The 6,000-nt window shown below is 38.9% G+C and overlaps 2 non-coding genes across 2 annotated transcripts; both read right to left on the bottom strand.

Moving 5' to 3' along the window:
• Nucleotides 1–3,423: 3,423 nt before the first annotated feature.
• trnan-auu lies at nt 3,424–3,497 on the bottom strand. Its single transcript has one exon. It is a non-coding gene; the product is annotated as a tRNA-Asn (tRNA).
• Nucleotides 3,498–5,216: 1,719 nt separating this feature from the next.
• trnan-guu lies at nt 5,217–5,290 on the bottom strand. Its single transcript has one exon. It is a non-coding gene; the product is annotated as a tRNA-Asn (tRNA).
• Nucleotides 5,291–6,000: the final 710 nt, after the last annotated feature.

A 6,000-nucleotide genomic window follows, 5' to 3' on the forward strand; every position in this document is an offset into this window, starting at 1 on the left:
TTTTCACTGTTAGACCAAGGGAAGGCATACCACCAAGGATTCATGGCAAAAGACAGCAAACATCTAACAGCTTTTGTGACACCATGGGGACTGTACGAATGGGCCAGAATCCCATTCGGGCTTATGAATGCTGCAGCAGCCTTTCAGCGCTGTATGGAGGAGTGTTTAGAAGGACTCAGAGACAAAATTTGTGTCCCATATCTGGATGATACATTAGTGTTTAGCAAAACATTTGAAAGTCACGTCAATGATGTAAGAAAAGTCTTGCAAAGGTTCAGACAGTGTGGAATTAAATTAAAACCTAGCAAATGTGAGTTATTCAAAAGAGAAATCCGCTACCTGGGAAGAATAGTATCAGCAGAAGGAAATAAAATGGATCCTGCTGACACAGTTTTGAAAGACAAAAACCCCAAAACATTTGGTGAGTTGAGGCAGGTTCTTGGACTATTGAGCTACTATCGCCAGTACATTAAGGACTTTTCTTGCATCGCCAGCCCCCTTTATGAGTTAACAAAAGAGGGAAGTTGCACACTAAGCGAAATGCGAAAGTGGTGCCATCTCACACACCAATTGAATGGACAGACTCACACCAACAAACCCTGAAACAACTACTAAACGGTCTGGTTCAACCCCCTGTCTTGGCAGTCCCAGATTTCTCCCAGCCATTCATTCTCCACACAGACCAACAAGGGGCTTGGTGCAGTTTTGTATCAGAAACAGAATGGGAGACTGTGTGTAATTGCATATGGGTCTCGAACACTGTCAGCATCAGAAAAAAACTATCACTTTCATTCAGGTAAATTAGAGTTCCTCGTTCTTAAATGAGCAATTACAGAATGATTCCGTGACTATTTGTACTATGCCCCCTTTTTCACAGTTTACAGCGACAACAACCCCTTGACTTATGTTCTGTCCACTGCTAAGTTGAATGCTACAGGAAGCAGATGGGTGGCTGAATTGGCTGATTTCAACTTTACCATTAAATACCGTCCTGGGAAAGACAACATTGATGCTGATAGTCTGTCTAGAATGCCAGTAGAGTCAGAGAAGTTCATGAATGAGTGCACAGAGGAGATGTCTTATGATGCAGTGGGGGCGACTGCACAGGCTGTAGAGGCACAGCAAGAGTCAAATGCCTTATGGTCAATGGCCATCTCTGTCCATGGTGTGCTTGAAATTTCCACAACAGCCGGTACTGCAACATAGCAGGATCAAGAACAACCCCTTACCATCCACAGGGAAATGGACAAGTAGAATGTTTTAATCGAACTTTGATGCAGATGCTTAAGACCCTCACCGAGAGAGACAAGCTGAACTGGAAAGACTCCTTAAATAAGCTCACATTCGCCTATAACTGCACGCGTACAGAAGTAAGTGGGATCCCACCTGACCTCAGTACACCTGCAGGGGAACCGTCCCAGCAAGAGGTGGATGATGACAACTCCTTGGAGCACAGGAATGTTCAGGGAACAAACTCAACTGATACTGAAGGGGGACAAGAATCACTCCCCATGGTAAATGTCAGCCAGGAAGAGGAGATGGACATGAGGTATCAGCGGCCCCAGAGACTTCGTAGGCCACCAAAGACCCTCAGATACGACAAAATGGGAACACCATCCTGTTATACACTGGCTGCACATCCCCTTTATACAAGGCTTCCAGCTTGGGTACAGTCAGGACAACCATGTTATAATCAACAACTGTATCTCTATAGAACTTAGGATGTCCCTGCCTTGGACAGTTTAAAATGCTGGACTTGTGGCAAAAGCCAAGTTTTGTTTATTATGTAGACATTACAACTTCACACTCATCACACACACCCAGAGGTGTAAAGTAAAGCCAAGTTCTGCTGTTATGGACATTGCACGATAAGAGACTTTATCACAATGACTGTGCTTGATTTCGGAAATGTGTAAATGTACTCTGGACAGTTCTCACGTATCTACACGTATTGAACAAGTGTGTTTGATAGAGGAAATACCTGAATGTACTAAAAGAGATCCAGTCTGTAAATTCACCTGCCACATGGGACTGAAAACGGAAGAACAAAATGTAACAAAAGAGTTCCAGCCTGTAACAAACCTGTTTGAACATGTTCTACCATATTTGATGACTGTTAGGGTTAATGATGTTGAGGACAACATCTATTTTTGATGGGGATTATGTGACAGATGGAGTAACGTGGCCTGCATGCTTTGTATCTGATCCAGTGGAGGCGGTGCTGGTTCGCAGCTGGTGCATATTTGATCATGGTTTTGTTTGTAGTGTTGTGTTGTGTTCATAATGTTGTTGTCAGAGCTAGAGTATTCTGTGATGTGTCTTGTGCCGGTGTCAGTGGCACAATGGAGTCGACTGGAGTGTGGGAGAATGTAGTTAAGGAGAAGGAGAGAGTCCAGCAGAGGGAGCGTTGAGCGGCTGAGGTACTCAGGTCGCGTCACTTCTCTTCCTTCACTCAATACATATATGAGCTGAGGAGAAGTTGTCGTGTATCACTCTCACCAATACCTCCCTTTTCAGGGCTTTTACACAAACACACAATAGATTTTAGTGAATAACGAGACGAGGCAGTGATAAATAAAGTCAGAGTATCCATAGATACAAGTAAGTTCATTCTTAGAAATACACATAAAATCATTTTAAGATATTTGTATAACAATGAACCTCCTCTAATTTATTGGAGTTAAAGAATGTGTGGATGTACCGGTATTATTCCTCAAATGAGCTGGATTTAATAAATGGTTGATCCAATTACATAAGCTGACGCTCCATATATATATATATATATATATATATATATATATATATATATATATATATATATATATATGTGTGTGTGTGTTTGTAGACTTTGGTGGTCACCGGGCTGTTTGGGTTTGAAGCCCAACTCTGCCAATGTGCTCAGTCAATTAGACTTATGATGGTTGCTGCTGTTTTTTGCTGTGTACTCTAATGGCCTGGATGTGTCAACTGTGGTTACTTAAAATCTCCGTCCCTGGGTGGGCTTGAACCTCATGTGGATGTAAAAAATATAAATATAATAATATTTCTACTAATCTTAATTATAGTAATGACTCTTCTAGCAATACTCACTTTGTGGTTTAGATGTTTGTCCAGGTGTTCTGCTTCATCTCATTAAATAAAACACAATTATTTTCTGGCATGTTACTGTTTGTCCGTTTTACCATTTAGCGGATTTATCTGTATTATTCCTTTAAATAACTGGGACTTAATTAATGGGTAAACCAATCATTTAAGATAACGCTGCAGTTATGTTTTTATATTCAGGTGGTCACTTTGCTGTTTGGGTTTGAAGCCCAACTCTGGGCCAATGTGCTCAGTGATTTACACTTTTGATGGTTGCTGCTATTTATTGCTGTGCACTCTACTGGCCTGGACATGTCATCTGTGATTGCTTAAAATCTCCGTCCCTGGGTGGGCTCGAACCACCAACCTTTCGGTTAATAGCCGAACGCGCTAACTGATTGCGCCACAGAGACCTGTACAAGCTGCTAAAAGGGGGTGTGGCTACTACAGTCAGTCTCCACCCCTTTTGTGTCTTTCTTTGAATTAAAAATTTCTTTAAATTGTAAATGTATAATTTAGGGCAGATCTAAATTCTTTGAATTGGTAAAGAAAACTATGATGCTTTGTGGTCAATGTCATCATAATCCATCTATCTAACAGAATAATTACTTACTTTATTAATGTCCTCAAAGAAATGGACTTTGGATGGTGCTACTACCGCCATAACATTTACCCTGGAGGAACCATTGTAAGTGTATATGTTGCTTATAATTATGTTTCTATGTTTACAGAGGTTAACAACCGAACGCGCTAACCGATTGCGTCACAGAGACCTGTACTTGTTCCCAAAAGGGGGTGTGACCTCGACAGTCAATCTCCACCTCTTTTGTGTCTTTCTTTATATTGAAGATTTCTTTAAATTATAAATAGCGTATTTGTCGTTTAAGAACCAACAGGAACCGGAACCAGAGTGGTCTGCCTAAATACCATCCAGCTGTGGTTACAGAAAGGTCACGGCGTGTGGGTGAAGACTCAGTCATGGTGAAGTTATTTGGAAGTTGAGTGATGGCAAATGGACTTCCTGACAAGAAGGAAATCAAGCTGCCATCATTCCACTCCCAGGTAACAGTGTGTTCTGTCTCCCATCCTGTTTATGCTGGACTGTACTGGCTTCTTTTGCTCGATCTCTATCTGGGATCTTTTTTTCTTTATTCTTTTGTGTCTTTACATTATTTAAATAATTTCTTTTGTATTTTGTTGTATTAAAGTTGTATTGACTTTTAAAACCAGTTGTCTACACCAGTGATGAGTGAGCTGAGTCACTATAAAGAGGTCGTATTGTGCCTTTCATGATGTTAGATATGAAATGTTACACTTGGTCCGAGGCCTAAAGTTTGGGATCTGTACAAAAAAGAGACATTTGACCTACAGTCGTGCTCCATCAGTGAGGATAAACTGTATCACTGTACATACACTAACCCATTTCTGTAAAGGTATTTATGTATAAGATGTAACACAAAGTCACTACTGTTAAATAAATAACACAAAGACATTAAGATGTATTTGCTGTTTTTGAACTTGAAAATAATAATATAATGCTTCAAAAGAGCCTCCGCACAATAAAATAGAAACCCTGAATTAAAGTATAATATGGCCACATACTTTTAGTTTATATTTTTAATCAGTTGAGATGATTTCAGATGAGGTCGGTTTTTAGTTTGACATAAAAAAGTTTTTTTTTCCAGTGTAAAATAACATAAAATAAAAAAAAGAAGGTGAATGTTCTAACAAAAAGTTTTTATTACTTAATTTTCATCACAGACTAGGGTGGTGTTATTCTTAGAGTCAGTTCAAAAACTTTATTGTTGAGTTCTCTAATGACTATTGAAGCACTGACTCGCCAGGTACAGAGCCTTATTAAATAAAACACCATTATTTTCTGCATGTTTGTCCGTTTATTGTTTAGCGGATTTTTTAGTATTATTCCTTAAATAAGTGGGAATTAATTAATGTGTGAACCAATCATTTAAGATGACACTGTATATATGTTTGTAGACTTTGGTAGTCACCTGGCTGTTTGGGTTTGAAGACCAACTCTGCCTATGCTCAGTGAACTAGACTGAAGAGGGTTGCTGCTATTTACTGCAGTGCACTCTACTGGCCTGTGATCAACTGTGATTGCTTAAAATCTCCGTCCCTGGGTGGGCTCGAACCACCAACCTTTCAGTTAACAGCCGAACGCGTTAACCGATTGCGCCACAGAGACTTATACAGGAGCACCGGAGGGGGTGTGGCCTCGACAGTCAGGCTCCACCCCTTTTGTGTCTGTCTTTAAGTTTAAAATTTCTTTTAATGATGAATAATGTATTTGTCGTTTATAATGATGTTTTTATGTTTAAACAGGTTGTTTAACTGAAACCACACAATAGATCTTAGTGAATAATGAGACCAGGCAGTGATAAATAAGGTCATTCAGTATTCACATATACAAATAAGTTTATTTTTAGAAATCCACCTAAAATTATCTTAAGATATTTGCATAACACTGAACCTCCTCTAATTTATTGAAGTTAAAGAATGTGCACATGTAGGTACAGGAATAAAGGATAGCTGCTTGGACTGACTAGAATCTAACACAGTAAATCTTGCAGAAAGATATAAAACATTAACAACAACACAAATAAATTGTATTATTTATACTGTAAAGCCTTTAAATAAAATAAATATTAGTTTTTAGTTAGTTTTGGAACTCTGCTCCATTAGCAGATTAAAAAACTGTTTATTACTGAAGGCTTCAAGTTGCTAAACGTGTCATGTGTGATGTAAACTTGTTTTATTCAAGTTTTATATTGTTAACTTAAAAAACTGTTGATTACAGAACTCTTCAAGTTGCTAAACGTGTCATGTGTGATGTAAACTTGTTTTATTCAAGTTTTATATTGTTAACTTAAAAAACTGTTGATTACAGAACTCTTC

Source organism: Anabas testudineus, chromosome 18, assembly GCF_900324465.2.
Source record: "Anabas testudineus chromosome 18, fAnaTes1.2, whole genome shotgun sequence".
NCBI lineage: Eukaryota > Metazoa > Chordata > Actinopteri > Anabantiformes > Anabantidae > Anabas > Anabas testudineus.